Source organism: Aulonocara stuartgranti (assembly GCF_965226115.1).
Source record: "Aulonocara stuartgranti genome assembly, chromosome: 12".
Taxonomy (NCBI): Eukaryota; Metazoa; Chordata; class Actinopteri; order Cichliformes; family Cichlidae; genus Aulonocara; species Aulonocara stuartgranti.
This window is the reverse complement of record NC_138948.1, coordinates 16,539,089-16,557,976: the sequence shown is the minus strand read 5'-3', so window position 1 is coordinate 16,557,976 and position 18,888 is coordinate 16,539,089. Positions and strand designations below refer to the sequence as shown.

Genomic DNA, 18,888 nt, shown 5'->3' with positions numbered 1-18,888 from the left:
CACTGCCAGGATCTCCTGTAAAGCAGAGAGTGGGACTTTCTTAATGAGTCACGATCACTGTAGGTGTGTGTGTGCGCCAGGCCGCAGAGGCTGGACTGAGTGCGTCTGGTTAGATATGTATGAATCTCTTTTACGACCTGCAACCATTTTGTGGTCTATAAAAATGGATTTCGCAACCTTCAGGGACTTTTTCAACCAACCTTCCTTAATAAGTGGTTATAGCATGTAGCCATCTGAAATCATGTCACTCTTGTGTAACAGATCTAGCCACACACAAAAAAAAAAACCTCTTGAAAAGAGAAATGGAGACAAATAAACAGGTAAATCAATTTTCTGAGGAAGTATTTACCGCCATTCTTTCTGAGAAGTGCAATTGAACTTTGCTGTTTTGCATTTTCACAACCACGCCCAGAATTACCTTTCTAAAATTAGCAAAGGTATCATGAGGTGAAAGTGGACACATGTTTTTATTTAGTGTGAGGTGTAACTGTAGCTGGAAAATCTATTTGGTTTTACGCACATCTTCCATTCCAGCCTCAGTTATGCAAAGCTCAGGTAACCTTCTTTTCCTTCTGCAGGAACGCTAACATACCTCATTGATGGTAATTGTGAAATATACAGTTTAGATGTTTCTGGGTCGAAGTGCACGGAACAAGTCGAGGCTTATCACTGTACTGGTGTTTACGTCGCTCAGCCCCACTAGAAGTGGCTCTGTGTCCAACAAGGAAGAGTTTGAAAAGGGTGCAGGGGAAAAAAGGTGAAAGGCTGATATGAGGATGTTAAGTTTGTACTAAGGCTGTGTGGATAAAAGCCAGAGTTTCTAGAAAAGGAATTGTCAGCTCAGCAGGGAGGGGGTGTACTGAGTCAGAGGAATGCCCATGAAGTCTCACGAATGAAGATGATGAGAATCTACCATGCTGAACTGTCTTTTACTAAAATTCAGGCTCCCTACCAGCTTTCAAAATTGTGTCATTCTTTCTCACTAAACTATAATAAAACGCCTATTCAAAGGATGAAACTGTTCATATCTCTGTTAAAATAGTGACATGCCCTTATTTCCACCAACACATTCTTATTAACTGCTTAACTTTGAAGTGTTTGCAAATGTATTTTTCTCCATCTCTTGCTTTAAGGTGCAGAGTTACACATGGGTACATAGGAAGGAGGTAAAGAGGAAGACCACAGAGGAGGTTTGTGGATGTATTGAAGGAGTAGATGGAGAGGGTTGGTGTGAGGAGGGTGCTAGGGATAGGGTGAGATGGACGATTTGCTGTGGTGACCCCTTAAGGATCAGCCAAAAAAAAAGGGAAAAGATTTCCTCATTTAATTAAATTCATTGTATTTATATATCCCCAACTCACAACTATTGCCTCAGTGTGCTTTATATCGCAGGCTACAGAACCTACAATATCAAACAAACTAAATAACAAGACAAAAATAGAGAAATCAGATGACCTCCAATTAAAAAGCACGTGGAGATGGTGAGAAGGAAAATCTCCCTTACCCCCCTGTCACAACCATTTGGGGTGAAGGAAAGAAAAGAGAGGAAAAGAATCTCTGTGGGAGAGAATGAAATGAAATGAATGAATATTTTATAATAATTCTGCTTAAAGGAAATAAGTATCATGTAAATAGACTTGGTCCAAGCACAGAGCCCTGTGGAACTCCATAATTAACCCTAATGTTTGAAGACGACTCCGCATTTACATGAGTAGGTTGGAGTCTGACAGATAGATATGATTCAAATGCTGCACTCTGGTCTACAGAAATGAATCCACTGTCACAGACCATAGGAAGGTTGTTAGCAACACCCACGAGTGCTGTTTCTGTGACACTCTAAATCCTGAGTGAAACTCTCAGAATAAGCCGTTCCCTTGCAGATGATCAGTTAGCTATTTAGTGAGGTTTGCTCAGGAATATGATTTTGAGCTGGTGACATGTTTGAGAAATTCTCTGAAGACTGTTGTTTCTCTAGTTGCGATTACAGCTGTAACAATCAGTGAGCTAATACAAATGAGCTAATACAGAGGAGTTTGAGATTCAAGCCTCATTTTAATTGTGTAACACAAGGCTGCATAATGAAATTGCAATGAAGCCCCTGCATGCCTCCAGAAAACTAAATATGAGTGAATAAACAGACAAGTGATAAAGTAATAAAGCCATTACTTGTGAAGTGTACAGGGTGAGCTCAGTACTTTCAGAGCCTGAGAGGAGAAACTGTCTGGAGTTTAGCGGTTTCAGATACTTCTGTATCACTTGTCAGATGGCAGCAGGGTGAACAGGCTGCAGCTGGGGTGAGAACTGTCTTTTAGTATCCTTTGGGTTCTTCGCAGACATCTCATCTTACTGATATCAGTGACTCTGTGGGAGGCTTTAATCACCTGCTCCATATATTCTGTATCTGAGAGCAATGCTTATGATGCGTCACTTAAACTCCAGACTGATTTTGTTTTGGCAAAGTGTATATACAGGTATGTGTTTCTGCCATTTCCAGTATAAAAATGACATTTTTGTATATATTTTTTTCACAATTACGGTGCTTTGACACTGTTTTGCCACCTTTTTCTATTATGTACAAGCTCAGTACAGCTCAGAAATAGCAGCTAATTGAATTTATTTAAACATTTGCACATTCAATCAGGGCAGAAAAAAGAAAGCGGAAAGTGAAGATTGAACGTGTAACCGTGAGTCCTCACTCACTGTACACAAGGCTTCACATCAAGTCTTATTTTTATGGCTTTTGGCAGTGCTGTCAGCTCGGCCTACTTCTGCCCTGTCTATATTTAGGGCTGAATAATGCCCTGCTGGAAAGCTGTCCTACATTAACCGTGCTCCTCCGTGTCTGAATACCTGCAGATGAACTCACCACCAGACACCTTTTCTTTCCCCGTGCCTCAGCCTGTCTCTGTGTGCCACTCAACCCATTTCAGCTCGCTTCAGTGCCAAGACAAGCAGGATAATGCTACCATACAAAACCAAGACATGAATATGAATACAAAAATCTGGTCTATTGTCCTTTTTTAACGCTTTACTGCTTTTCTCTAGATTAGAATAATCCTTTAATTGTCCCACAAGGAGAAATTTGGTTGTAACAGCAGCCAGAAAGACATATATACAAACAAACAAACAGTACACAGGACAGAAACATACACAATTTTTCTTACATATTTACATATGGACAATGGTTACTATAAACAGAGTACTGTACAGTTAATAAATTAAATACAAATAACTACAGATAAGAGGCGAACCAGGTTGAATCGGTTGATTAAATTATTGCAGTTACAGCGCAGATGTAGACATCTATGTTTGTTGGGAGCAGTTCTGATTGTACAGTCTGACAGCTGCAGGGAGGAAGGACCTGCGGAAACGCTCCTTCATGCATCGAGGATGCAGCAGTCTGTCACTGAAGGAGCTCTGCCTGCGTTATTGTGTGTGGCTGTCAGTCTGCCGTCTCTTCGATCCTCTCTGGCCTTCCCCACAGCAGCAGGAGACTCGAAAGCTTTATAAATGGATGAATTCTCCGGTCACGACTCAAAGGAAACCTGATTTTCTAGTCAGATGGTCTGACTTACTGCACAGAAAAAGCATCAATAGAAGCAATGTTCAGGGACAAACTGATTGCTGCTTTTGAAACTAATTTTCTTTGGACTTTGCTCTCATGCAATGACACAATAGGCAATGTTTCCATTTTTTGCTTAGTCATTTAACTTCTCTAATAAAGAAAATATCTCTTTAAGAATAACATTGTCTGGTTCTAGTTTCAAGGATGGATTTCATTGTGTTTAGTGATTGAGAATTGATTGTTTTGGGGTTTTCCTCCCTTGAGATGCTCTGCTTTCACTGCAGCCACATTCACTTAAGCTTGATTGTAGGTTTCTCTCATCCAGTTCTGTCTTCAGTAATTCAGATGCATGCTATGCTGTTCTGAGATCAGGTGATTGAGATGGCTATTGAAGAATATCCAATTTCTTTGCCTTGAGAAACTCCTGAATTGCTCTTGCAGTATGCTTTGGGTCCTTTTCTAGTTGCACAGTGAAGTCTGATCAGTTTTGCAGCAATTGGCTGAACCAGAGAAGAGAGTATATCCCTGTACACTTCACAATTCATCCTGCTACGTCTATCAGCTGTCACATCATCAATAAACACTAGTGACCCGGGTCCACTGGCAGCTATATGTGCCCATACCTTCACCCTGCCTCCAGCATGTTTCCAGCATGTCTTTCATTATTCATCTGACATTTTTTAGGTTAAGCATTTTATCTCTGACTTAAAAATAATAACTGGCAAGCTTAATGTATAAATGATGCAAGTGGTAAGGTGCTGTCCTAAACTCAATGCAACAGGAGCTCCTTTAATCTCCAATAATCTGGACTTTTCCATAACTGCTAGCTGCCAGATGTCAGCATCTCCCCTCTTATATATTTCAAATGAAGCTTTCAGCGTGGATACACGCAGACCACATTGCATGCTCGTGTTCCTGGCTGTCTTCCTGTGTTTGCTCGCAGCCCCACAGCTTTGGGACAGTAAATCTGTCATCGCCGTCCCTTTTAAACAGAGTTTATATGGAGATTATCCTCTGCATCAATTCACCAGAGGGTCACTCATTGCTTTGCTGTTTACTTTCATGGTCCAACATTGCATCTCTTTGGATGAGAGGAGCACCTGCTGACTGTTAAATGACAATGTGGTGACGGACAAAGGGGTGCTGGGAAAACGTGACAGATTACATAAGAGACTCCTCAGCTAAAATAGATTGGCAGGGTATTAATGTGGGGATCACTGTGGTCTGAATCTGACACTGGTGTGGCCTGGACACAGTCTCCACATCGCCTTTTCTCTTTCTGACTTGCGCACATAGTCGTTGATTGGAGCATGGGGCAATGCTAATTGTGTGTGGGTGACTGTGAGGGATAAATGATCTATTGTGTGTATGTGTGATAGAGTTTTCTGCTCTCCAAGCTCACTGGCACTAAAACTTTCCGCTTTGAGTCAGCTGTCAAAATAACACTCATATAAATAGAGGAGGAATTAGCTGGCATGGCAGTGATTAGCACAACAAATACACTAATGTAACACACATGCGCACAACAGACAGACACACAGGCCGGTCATCTTCTGACAGAGGATCTAACACTCAGATGGGCTCATTAATATACAGTGTTAAATCTTCAGGAATAATATTAAGCAAACATACTTGCACTTACACACACACACCATCCGCAAACACACACACGCACGTGTCCTTCCTGCCAAGTTTTTTAATATTTGTATTTATCTTCACTGATTTTTTGCCTTTATTGGACTTAAGAAATAAATAAATTCATGAATTAATTAAGAAAAAAAATATGTGGAGCAACAAAAATAAGTGGCTTGATTACAAGCATGAATATTGCAGCTCTGCTAAGGTTTATGTTAAAGCCTTTCATGCAGTTCTGCAATCTGTCACATTAATATTAGTTGACATGTCCTGTGAAACAAGAAAAAGGGGAAATGCTCCTCCCTCCAGGACATTTACAGCACCCGTCTCACTAAAAAAGCCCTTTGCATAGCGGCTGATCCCACGCACCCAATGCAAAGCTTCTTCAAGCTGCTGCCGTCGGGGAGGAGACTGCGGAGTCTCCAGGCCAGGACCAGCAGGCTGAAGGACAGCTTCATCCATCAGGCTGTCAGGAAGCTTAACTCCCTCCCGATTCTGCCCCCTCTCCCCTCTCTCCTCCACGGTCTCACTGAACTCTGTCACACACACACAAACACACACACTCTCTGACTCACTCACTGGCCTGCACCAGTTACCAGTCACTTTGTGGAGCATTGGACTGCCATTACCTCATAAGACTTTGTTGTTACACTTTCTCTTACCGTACACTACTAAATCTCCATTTGCACTATTTGCCTATTTGCACTACTCTGCCTGGTTTACACTCAATGTCACTTACCCATTATATTGTATATTGTATAGCTTTCTTGTTATATGTAAAATTGTATTTATTTAAATTTTTACTTTTTAATTATTTTACTTGCATTTTTAATCACTTTTATATTTAAATATATTTAAATATTCATTTGCTATTTATCTAGGGATTGAGAGTAACGCAATTTCTATTCTCTGTATGTCCTGTACATGTGGCAGAATCGACAAATAAAGTTGACTTTGACTTTGATATTATTGTTTATTCATTTATTTATTTTTGTTTCATGGCCGTGCTTTCAGCTCTTCTGCGTGACCCGGTGACTCAAATTCTAGTGTTTAATAGTCTTTTACTTTGCATTAATAAGTCCACCCATAGAGTCTGAACGCAGCATTCTAACCAACCAAGTTTGTTTGTGTTTGCTGATAAGTTAACACTGCAGTGTTTTATCCACATAGCTCAAAAAAACTAAAAGTGAAACCTCAGAATATGGATTCTAAAACCTGTGGGTGACGTCATGGTGGTTACATCCACGTTGGCAACTAGGGCTGGCACAAACGATTATTTTGATAGTCGACTAGTCACCGATTATTTTTGCGATTAGTCGACTAATCAGATCATCATCCATTGGACATAAAACTACAGCTTATTGCACCAGCAGCATCTGCTCTTATATAACTATCATTAGCTTACAGCTTTAAGTGTTTAAGGTCTGTGCTAACTAAAAATAAAGACAAGATGATAGTTTATTAAATTTTAATGAAATCTGCAGATTGTTTCGGTGAAGTTTAATCAACTCCTTGCTATCTAAAATATAACGGGACACCGGAGTAAATTTTCCAGCATCTCACACTTCTGATAATCAGCTGTCTGCTTGACGTTTATTCAGCTGTGTAAGAACTATAACTTTAATCTCAGCCAAACCGATTTACTCAGGAACAAATAAAATACTAAAAAAAGCCAAACAATAACATTTTAAGTTATATACTTATACTTATATATATTTAACCTGAGTAGCGAAAGACGGCAGTGGGTTTGAAAACGATCTGCCGGGAGTCCGGTGTTCTCACGGCTCTAGTGAGCCTAGCCCCCGGCTCGCTATCGAGCTAGTGGGTAACAGATGTCTCCGAAAACGTCGGAGCGCTTTTGAAAATATGTGGTGTCTTGATAAACTGAGCAGATATTTGAGGTTTACACAGCTACATTCTCGCCTGAAAATATGTTAAACGTTTATTTTGTGACCCAGAAAGAATAATAAGAGTAACATTAAAACTAACTAGCTGCCGCCATTGTTGGAAACTGGGCTGGGCCGCGCTATGAATTCTGGGACAGAGCTTCTTCTTCTTCGGGGTTTAACGGCAGCTGGCATCCTTGTACATGCAGTGCTGCCATCTTCTGTTTCAGTCCGTTATTACACTCTTAAATCCTACTAATTCCTGCGTCTTTTGGGATCTTACAAAGCTTCAAACGATGCGTCGACTATTAAATTAGTCGTCGACGATTTTGATAGTCGACGTAATCGTGACTAGTCGACTAATCGTGGCAGCCCTATTGGCAACCCAACGATCACTTCCTGTTTTATATTGTAATCGCTTGCCACGTATAGTACACTGGTGCGGTTGTTCTGCTTTCTGCTTTGTTATTGCCTTTGAGATTTGAGATTTTTACCTGGTTTCCTGTTTGTATGTTGTATGTTGTGTGTTGTGTGTTTGCTGAGTTAATTGTTTGATATTTGATGCCTCATTTATTTATTTATTTATTTATTTATTTAAGATAAGATAAGATAAGATAAGATAAGATAACCTTTATTAGTCCCACACGTGGGAAATTTGTTTTGTCACAGCAGGAAGTGGACAGTGCAAAAGTTATGAGGCAAAAATTAGAATACAATAAGAATAAATACAGTACACAACTGTACAGAATAGAATAAAATAAAATACTATATACAGTAGAATAAAATAAAAATAAATATACAATAAGATAAAAATAGAATACAAATACAAATACTATATACAACTGAGTAAAAATACAACGATGACAGAAAGGATTATTGCACTTAGCATTATTGCATATGTATGGATGTGTGTGCTTGATCAGTTAAAGTCTTTATTATGGAGTCTGACAGCAGTGGGGAGGAAAGACCTGCGAAATCTCTCCGTCCCACACCGTGGGTGCCGCAGTCTCCCACTGAAGGAGCTGCTCAGTGCTGTCACAGTCTGCTGCATGGGGTGGGAGATGTTGTCCAACAGGGATGACAGCTTAGCCGCCGTTCTCCTGTCACTCACCACCTCCACTGGGTCCAGAGGGCATCCTAGAACAGAGCTGGCCCTTCGGATCACCCTGTTCAGTCTCTTCCTGTCCCCAGCAGAGATGCTGCCGCCCCAGCAGACCACACCATAAAAGATAGCAGAAGCCACAACAGAGTCATAGAATTTCTTCAGGAGTGGGCCCTCCACTCCAAACGACCTGAGTCTCCGCAGCAGGTACAGCCTGCTCTGCCCTTTCCTGTAGAGGGCGTCTGAGTTATGAGTCCAGTCCAGTCTATTGTTCAGATGAACACCAAGGTACCTGTAGCTGTCCACAGCCTCAATGTCCATACCTTGGATGTTCAGTGGTTGCAGTGGAGAATGCTTGTGCCTGCGGAAGTCTACCACCAGTTCCTTGGTTTTACTGGCGTTGATCTGGAGGTAGTTCAGTTATTTAAAAAAGTAGTAGATTTAGACTAGAACTCCTGCACAATGGTGCACTTAAGGACTGATTTCTAAAAAATGCTTTAACAGGTTGTGTGAATCCCATTTTCTCCTGTTTCTCTTTATCGGGGTCACAGGGACAGGGCGCTTACACCTTTGCCTATCCCATCTACCATAGGGCGAGAGTCGGGATACACCCTGGACAGGTCGGCAATCTGAGACAGGGTTAATGCGGAGAGCCCGGTGTTACCATTCATAGTTACAGTCACACCTATGGGGAATTTAGAGTGACCACTTGAGCTAACCCCACTAATTGCATGTTTTTGGGCTCCGGGAGGAAGCTGGAGTACCCAAACAGAACCCACGCAAAATTTCAAATCACCCTAAATTGGTATCTTTCTGCATTTGGATGGTCTCTAAAGAGAAAATCTAACTTTTCGGAGGGCATGATCACAGTGATGTTTGAGGAAATTCAAGCCAGGTAATCAATTATTAGCAGGACTATTTAATAGGAGCTAAAAAACCTAAGATTGTGCTGCCCAAACTGTGGCCGACACGCATCCCACACAAAATTATCAGGGAAATTAATATTGTACAGACTTTGTTTATGAGACGAGATTGCTTCCAGAACAATTGTAAGGGTTCGTGAATAAATACTTCTGCAGGTTGTTCAGAAAGCTGCTGCAGGGCTTCTGACTACCACTGCTAATTCAGTTCTTCTGACTCTCCGTTAACCTCAAAGTCTTTTTAGGTGGCTTTGACTTTTAGAGCTCTGCACAGACAAGCTCTGGTACACATCAGTAAACTTTTACATACATTAGCAGCAGGCCCCAGAGGTCATGTGATCAGTACCTGCTGACTGTGCATCAATCAAAACAGAGAACTGAAGTAGGCAGAGCTCTGTCCCACTCAGTCTGAGATCTGCTTTTTAAATTTTTTTCCAAATTTGCTTTTGGAAAGTTGGGGGAAAGTTTTGGCTGTATGGCTTCAGTGCTTCTCATCTGTCAGACTGTAAATGTACTGTTGAAATAGTGGATGCTCAGTCCTCAGTGTGCTCTGAAAGCTTTACTTCAGATATTTTTCTATCTTTGTGTCTGTCCCTTGTGATTTCAATGCTCATATCAGGCACTCAGCTCTGAAGATACTCTTGGACGGATCTGCTTCATCGCTCTTCTACTCATGCTCTGTAGCTAATTTGGCTTGCCCGGTGCAGCTGATACTGGTAGCTGTCCAGGCACGAACATGCACAAGAGTGGGCATCCTGAAACTCAAGTATTGTTCAAAGTAAACGATTGCTGGCAGCACTGACGCTGAAAGAGCCAGGAGTCATTTTACACAGAGATTAATCAGGCATTTGAAACTTCGGTCTCCAGAGACCAGAGGCTGCTCATTTATAGCGTGTGAAGCTCAGAATGATTTGATATAGAGAACTGTAAACTGACTTCATCCCCCTTATCACTGTCTCTGGCTTCATGATATTTCTTTTCACTACAATTGTGCTGGATCCTGCTGCATAGGTTTTAAAAGACTAATCTGCTGAACTGTATACACTGATCAGACATGACATTATGACGACTGGCGGGTGAAGTGAATAATGCAGATTGTCTCTTCATCGTGGCACATATTAGTAGGTGGGATATATTAGGGAACAAGTGAACATTTCGTCTTCAAGGTTGATGTGTTAGAAGCTCTTGTGGGCTGTCCCCTGTCTGCATTGGTCAGTATCTATCAAAAGTGGTCCAAAGAAGGAACAGTGGTGAACCAGTCACAGCGTCATGGGCAGCCAAGAGTGGCCTGTGTGGTGTGCTTCAACAGACGAGCTACTTTAGCTCAAGTTGCTGAAAACGTTTGTGCTGCTTCTCAGGGTGCCCGTGCTGACCTCTCTCCCCTACTGAACGTGCCAAAAATGGGCACATGAGCATCCAAACTGGACCATGGAGCAATGGAAGGAGGCGGCTTGGTCTGATTAATCATGTTGTCTTTTACATCATGTGCATGTGCGTTGCTTACCTGGAGAACACCTGACACCAGTATGCACTACAGGAAGAAGGCAGTCTGATTCTTGGGTCATGTCATTCATGGGGGTGTTACTTTGACACATACCACCTACCTAAGCATTGCTGCAGACCATGCACACCCTTGGAAACGGTATTCGCTGATGGCTGTGGCCTCTTTCAGCAGGATAATGTTCAGTGAAAAGTTTGAGGAGCACACCAACAAGTTTAAGGTGTTGACTTGGCCTCCAAATTCCCAGATCTTACTCCAATCGAGCATCTGTGGGATGTGCTGGACAAACAAGTCCGATCCAGATAGATAGATAGATAGATAGATAGATAGATAGATAGATAGATAGATAGATAGATAGATAGATAGATAGATAGATAGATAGATAGATAGATAGATAGATAGATAGATGAAACTTTATTAATCCCTCGGGTGGGTTCCTCCGGGAAATTCAGTTTCCAGTAGCAAAGCACCGATAGAAGTTGCACGTTACAGATACATTAGGGGAATGAGAGTAAGGATATAAGCATAAATACACCATATATACACATATACACATATATAGATACAGAATATACAATATGGATAAATAGGATTGCTCATTTGAGTGAGTATATTGCACAGTGATTATTGCACAGTCAAATATAAGAAAGAGACAAAAAACAAAAAACAAATATTGCAAATATTGCACCGTGTAGAAAAGCACCTGTCCTCCTGTTTCTCCTCCCTCTCCCCTCCAGTGAGGAGTTAAACAGTCTGATGGCGTGTGGGACAAAGGAGTTTTTAAGTCTGTTGGTTTTTGACTTTGGGAGAAGCTGCCTGTCGCTGAATAGGCTCCTCTGATTGTTTACGACCATGTGCAGAGGATGCCCGGCATTGTTCATAATGTCCATCAGTTTCTTTAAGGTCCTCTTCTCTGCCACTGTCACCAGAGTGTCCAGCTTCATGCCGACCACAGAGCCAGCCTTCCTGATCAGTTTCTCCAGTCTGGATGAGTCCTTCTTTGCTGTGCTGCTCCCCCAGCACACCACGCCATAGAAAAGGACTCCTGCGACCACTGACTGGTAAAACATCCTCAGGAGCTTCCTGCAGATGTTGAAAGACCTCAGCCTCCTGAGGAAGTACAGTCGGCTTTGGCCTTTTTTATACAGGTTCTGCGTGTTGCATGACCAGTCCAGTTTGTTGTCCACCCACAGCCCGAGGTACTTGTATGTGTTGGCCACCTCCACCTCCTCTCCCTCTATCTGAACTGGCAGTGGACCTGCTCTGGACCTCCCAAAATCCACAACCAGTTCCTTGGTCTTTGAAGTGTTGAGTTGCAGGTGGTTTGTGTGACTCCATGTGACAAAGTTCCTCACCAGGCTCCTGTACTCCTCTTCCTGGTCATCCGAGATACACCCCATGATGGCCGTGTCATCTGCAAACTTCTGAATGTGGCATATTTCAGAGTTATAGCAGAAGTCAGAGGTGTACAGGGTAAAGAGAAGTGGGGACAGCACAGTTCCCTGTGGTGCTCCTGTGCTGCTGACCACAGTGTCCGACGTGATGTCCTTCAGCCTGACGTACTGTGGCCTGTCGGTGAGGTAGTCGGAGATGTAGGTCCCAAATCTCAACTTAAACAAAGTTAAATGATCTGTTGCTAACTTCTTGATGCCAGATACCACAGCACACCTTCAGGGGACTAATAGAGTCGGGTCAGCAAAAGGTGGAACAGCACAATATTGTTGTTTCACCAATTAAACCTATTTTCTTTATAAATGTTGTGATGCAAGTTGTTGAGCTTTCATTTATCAGTCACGCACATTAAACTGTTATTGCCACTTACTGTAGAGAACTGCAGTTTTACAGGCTAGATAAGAGGAAAGTGAGTTAAATTAGCAAACACAAACACCGATATCAGCGTCTGCACTCCCTGCCTTATCATTATGAATCATCAGAAAGTGGCAGTCATGTTCTGCTACAGCAGATGCTCACATTTATTTTTATTTTTTTAATTCTATCTGCCTCACAGAAAGCACGTCGAGCTGAAAGCGTTTCTCTGGTTTCGGATGTTTATTACAGTCAGAATATTTTCCTCTTCTATTGCTCTAATGAAAAGCATTCAGGTTACATTACAGAAAAGCGTTTTCCCGAGATAAGAAATGCTTCCATTTCCATTCAGTGCTTCCATTAAAATGCAGCTTGTACAACAACAGTTCCTCCTGATCAGTGAAATTGTTTGGCGGCGCCCACATTTGTTGCCAATGCCAAACCATCTGCCACAAAGCAGCACTGACTCATCAGAGCCGCCTGCGCTCTCTTTTGAGAATCCATAATTTCCACAAGGTACCTCCTTTTCTGTCTCGTAACAATGTACTGCACCTTGCCCGGTGTTTCTCTGCGGCTCTGCGGCGCTGAAACGAACTCAGACCTGAGTATGTGGGTGCAGAAGTGCAGCAGATAAAAGAGCAGTCGTGGCTCAGAAGCTCAGCTGTGAGGCAACTGTGCAAGTAATACATAACTCTGGGGGTTGGTGGGGGGGCATCCAGATTTCACGAGCAAGCACCAGGAGAAGGAGTGCTAGATGGAGACTAGACTAGATGAAGAACATGGGCTTTGGGAAAGGTTTCGCTCGAGGATCAATGTGAGTCAGTGTCAGGCAGAAGAAGAGGGAGAGGCAAAGGTAGGCATTTATGACAGGATGGGTGCGGCCCTGTTCCTGAACCTCACAGTTATTTCCAATCACGCACGTCAAACCTATCCCACTCATTCAGCTTTATGCCTCATTGTCTGGTTCACTTGTTGGACTGTTCTGTCATGCCTCTGTTGCTCAGGCTTACACTGATTTACACGTGTGAAAAAGTGTGCACACACACACTCACACACACACACATACACACACTCACACACACATATATTGTCTCTTTCGCTTTCTCTCTCTCGCTCACTCCCGACCTCGGCACCTATCAGTAGCTGATAATCTAACCAAAAAGTGGCGGCAGCATTCGCTCTGATCCTGAGTTGCTGGGCACAGGCGGCGACAGATCCAGTGTCTGGAGGATAAATTTGATGCTCCAGCCTGCTGGTGTCCATTACTCACGATCTCACTGGTGCAGCCGACACCTTACCCCGAGCTTTCACGGCTTCTCTTTTCTGTCTGTGTCCACTGCCTTTATCTGTGAATTTTCTTTGGTAGTTCTACTCCTGGTTTCAAGCTTACATCATATCTCTGTTACTTCTTCGACAATTTTGTTATGACGTTACATCTCAAATAAGGGAGTGTCTGAGAACAATCCACAATTATGAAGGGTGGTGTGTGAAATTACAGCATTGTTTTGTTTGCTCATTTTTGTTCTCCTCTCTCAGGCTATGAAACTCTGAGGGAAACCCACAGGTGTGGTAAAGGGAGGGGAGAAATCAAAAAATAATGTGGTCACATACCAGAATTAAAGCAGAAACCCCAGTTTGCCCTGAAATAGCCCGTCAGTGTGCTTCATGATGCATACATTTTCTTTATTGAATCATCTGTATCTGTGTCTGAACTTAAAGCCTCTCATAAATCTTTCAGGTATGGGTTTCCAGAGGCCTTTCCAGATAAGCACCAGTAGTTCAAAGGAGCAGAGATGTGAAGAGGCTGGGTTTATATTCAGAATGAAAAGATAAGTCTTCTTATTTCCTACTGACAGCCATTTTTAAGCAGTAAAAAGCTGTGATAGTGGCGCAGTCTGACTCACGTCACATTCTCTGAGCAAAATGTTCAAGGCTTTAATCGATCACTGTTAAACTCAATAAAGAAATCACCTAATTGAACACTTTTTGCAGACTTCATATACTCTTTTTCAACTACTCTGAACACATGTGATGCACAGTTGTAACCGCAGATGGCAGAAGCTAAACTCAACCACAGCTTGGGTGTTGTTGCTTGCAGAAGTACTAAAGATTGTTCTGGCTTGTATCTAATGATGAAAGTGATGAAAGCATTATAAACAGTACGAGCTCAGACTGCACAGTGTGGTGTGCACTGAAACCAAGATGTGGATCTGCTGAGTCTTTGAGGCAGAGTGGGAAGACTGTGTGTGTGTGTGTTTGGGAGCTAGTGGATGAGGAGGATGAGAAGAGCAAGACAAGAAGCAGTTGTTCAACTCAGTCTCCACAGACTCTCTGTGGTTTTGCTAATAGGGAAATTCAGAGGAAAATTATTTGAGTGATGGCTCCTGCAGCAAATCTATTTTTATACCTTGTTGTTACTATAAGCCTGTGTCCACAAGGAAGAAAGTGAAACTCACCATGCAAAGGCTGGTCAAAGAAAACCAAATCTAAGTGTCTGTTTTAAAGGGATTCTGGCTGACTGCTGAGACTCACCAATCAGCCCGTAGATCATTAAACAATCTGATTAAGCGAGCTTCTGTTCAAAGTATCCATGACCCAGAAGAGAAGGACAAAACAAGCTGAATGAAAGAAATGTGATCATTGTGCATGAGTTTGTGGAAATAGTTTCCCCAAACAAAAAGCTGTCTGTTTGCAGCGTTGCAACTTGCCTGATCAGTTGGAGGTTTTGCATTCACACTTTTGACAAAAAGCTAGAAAGTTTTAAGAGAGGTGTCTTAGTAGTTGTGTTAAACTGTAATAAAACTCTCGGAGTAGGGTGACACCAGCAGCCACAGACTTTAGAGCAGACAGACTGCTCATTAAACCACACACACACACACACGTTTGTATTTATGTCCTTGTGGGGACATCTCATTGACATAATGCTTTCCCTAGCTGCTTACCCTAACCCCAACCATCAAAAATGAATGCCTAACCCTGACCCCTACCCTAAACCTAACCATAACCTAATTGTAACCCTGACACCAAAACCACATTCTGAGTCTCAAAAATGCCTTCAAACTCATGGGGACCCGGGATTTTGGTCCCCACGAGGGCTGTTTGTCCCCACAAGTATAGTAAACTACCAACACACACACACACACACAGACACGCACTTAAATGTACCCAAGCACACTCTCTGAACCCTGAGTGGCATCTCTGCAATCAACTCCTATAAGCCCCATGGGTCATCTCTGTAACGTTAACACTTGTCTCTCTCTCTCTCTCTCTCTCTCTCTCACACACACACACACACACACACACACACACACACACACACACACACACACATACACACACACACACACACACACACTGTGCGTGTGGTCAATGACAACAATGTCCATGTGAGTCTTCATTCACTTTCTTCCAGTTAATGCTTAATCAGCTTGTAGAAAACACACAGATGCCACAAGATTTTACTCCAACACAATTTACTTTTCCAAAGAAGAAGCAAGAGTCTGCTGACATCACAAACATAGTTTTCAATTAGTTATGGATTTTCTTAATGTAAAAGTTTGTTAATTTAGGAAAAGGGAAGAAAGCTCCAGGATCCTGTGTTGTTGGTTTAATTTCAGAATGAGTTATCTGAGTAACATTTCACACAAAATGTTGAGTTAATCTAATAATGAGGTTAGAAACATTGTTTTTGGGTCATCTCTCAAACTTCCTTAATTATCTAATATGAGAGGGCTGCATGAACACTGAAGAGATGCAAAAAATGGATCCCAACACACAAAAGCATATTTTTCACCACTTCATTATGTGATCTGCTTGTGTGTATAAGGAAAAAGGTTAGTCTTTCATCATTAACATTTAGTTTTAGAAGTGTATTTTAAAAAAGGGGTATAAGAGGAAAGCTAAAATAAAACAGTGCAGCTCTGCTGTTTTAACCTCAGCAGGCTGTCAGGCAAACTTTGCTAGCAGTAGCACTGATGTGAAATTCTAACAGAGTTAAACTTATAGGTAGAAACTCTGGCATACACATGCTGCATATAGCCGGATCGTGTTTATCCCATGAGGATACTCTGTGGAAAGCATCCTTTTAGCCAGAGCTCAAGCACACACATGTCCAACATGAGGGCTGAGCCGTGTGATATGACTTTATTTTTCTCGTTAAACTAGATTGTGGATAATTAGTTGCAATACTAAGTAATAAAGTAAAATCTAAATTTCAGTTGTAATGTACAAGTTAAGAGGTTTTGAAAGCAGGACCGACTAAAAAAAAATCAACCAACTATACATTTTTGTATAGTTGGTTGATTTTCAGTTTTCCATTTTAAAAGAACTTAATAGGGTTTTTCATCATATTTGTAAGAAAGCTGATAGGTTTGTAGCTTGAACCTATCCGCTGGAACGTTGAAGACAATATAATTACACAGCAAAGCAAGACACGAGTAGGCAAAGTTCTTCATGTTTCTCGTGCACGGGAGAAAACCGGACAAACGCCGTTTCTTCGCTTGACTCCAGTTGCTCTCGTCCGTTCTCCCGTAACACTGCTCTTTTATTGAGGTTACATGAATATGCATAGGTTCATTAACATATGACGTCTACATACACACAAAGAGTACCTTGCCTTTGTGTGTGTGTGTGTGTGTGTGTGTGTGTGTGTGTGTGTGTGTGTGTGTGTGTGTGTGTGTGTGAGGTCAAGATGTGACCCTGTGAAGACTCCCCAAAGCTGGTGCCAGGAGTCCAGCGGGTCCATCTGAACAAAAGGCTCTTATACTTAAAGAGATATATACGTGTGTTTGCTATGCCATATATCAACAAAGAGAAGATACGACCTCTCCTAGGAGGTGTGTGATCTATGCCAGAACACTCTGTAGAGGAGTGAACGCACCCCCCTCTTCATGCTACACAGAGTTGTTACAGACCTCCTAGGATGAGACATTCTTTCAATCTACAAATGATTATATACTTCTAAGCATATATGAGTAAATATTTCTAAGCATAAATGACAATGAACAATACAAAACCTAACAAAAGCATAAAGCTGCCACCCAGGCAAAAGAAAAAAGAGCTATATCATGTTATAACGTGAAAAGTTTATTTTTCTAAAAATATACTTTTCACATTTGAAAATAAGTATCACGTTATGACAAAAAAACTTTCATATTCTTACAATATAAATATTATATTGTAATAACGAGATATTATGTTGTTCAAACGTGAAAAGTATATTGTACTAACATGATAGTATATTGTAAAAACATGAAAAGTATTTTGTTAGAACAATAAACCTTTCACTTTATATCCAGGGGTGCACATAAGTCATAGGTGTCAAACTCTGGCCCGCGGGCCAAATTTGGCCCGCAGCCTAATTACATTTGGCGCGCGAAGCCATACCAAATTACTATCAGAGCTGGCCTACTGGTATTATATAGCTAATATATATATTGTTTAGTATTAAGCTTTGCTTGTTCCATATTCAGTTTTCCAGCAAAACTTATTTGAGTCCATAAGAAAAGATTCATTCTTATATCTGGAGGAAGATTTTTTTTCCAATAAATATTAATGTTAGCCCGCGACTTTGCTCCAGTTTTGAATTTTGGCCCACTGCGTATTTGAGTTTGACACCCCTGACATAAGTGGTCCGCAGGTGCGCATGGGCTGTCAAAATAAAAGCACCAGATAAGAAGTTGCAACGCGCGTTTGCGTAAGTAGGATTTTCTGGAGGAGGACAGACATTTGTTTAGAAGATGTCGAAGAAGCAAGCTCCTTTAAGCAATTACTTTGGTGTTCCTCCACCTCCAAAGAAATGTTAGAAAGACTCTGAACCACAAAAGAAGCACTTATTCTCGGAAAAGTGGTTGCAGGAGGTGAGCTGGCTTCAAACAAATGATGAACGCACTGAGATGTGGTGCAGAATATGCCATGAAAATCCCACTCTAGCGGACAAAAACAGTGCCTTTTATATGTACGCAAATGCACATTGCAACCTCTTATCTGGTGCGCGTCTTTTATTTTGACACCCCAGGCGCACCTGCGGACTCCTTATGTGCACCCCTGTTTATAACGTGATATGGCTCTATTTTTCTTTTGTCTGGGTGGCAGCTTTACACTTCCATAAAGCTTGTCTTTAAAGTCTTTAAAGAAATTTAACTGCCTCCAATTATATGACTAATGGTCAAAACTCCCAAGCTGATGAAATTAACAGTTCTGTGACAGCCATTCAGGGAACCTTACTTCATATTTGCATATGAAGTAATGTTAGCTCCTTCTGTTGTATCTTTTATTTGGGTAAGCTTTAGATATGCATAGATCATAGGTACTTCAACCACATCCCAAAGGTGCTCTTTTACACTTGGACCTGGTGACTGTAAAGGCCATTTGAGTACAGGGAACTCACTGATGTGTTCAAGGAGCCCGTTTGAGATGATTTGAGCTTCGTGACACGGGATGTTATCCTGCTGGAAGCGTCAGAAGATGGGTAC

At 41.7% G+C, this 18,888-nt stretch overlaps 1 long non-coding RNA gene across 1 annotated transcript; it reads left to right on the top strand.

The window, feature by feature from the left end:
- The first annotated feature begins 453 nt into the window (after positions 1 to 453).
- On the top strand, positions 454 to 14,187 carry LOC309719703. The gene is made up of 3 exons (XR_014280299.1): positions 454 to 555; positions 1,134 to 1,190; positions 14,154 to 14,187. It is a non-coding gene; the product is annotated as an uncharacterized lncRNA (long non-coding RNA).
- The last annotated feature ends 4,701 nt before the right edge of the window (positions 14,188 to 18,888 follow it).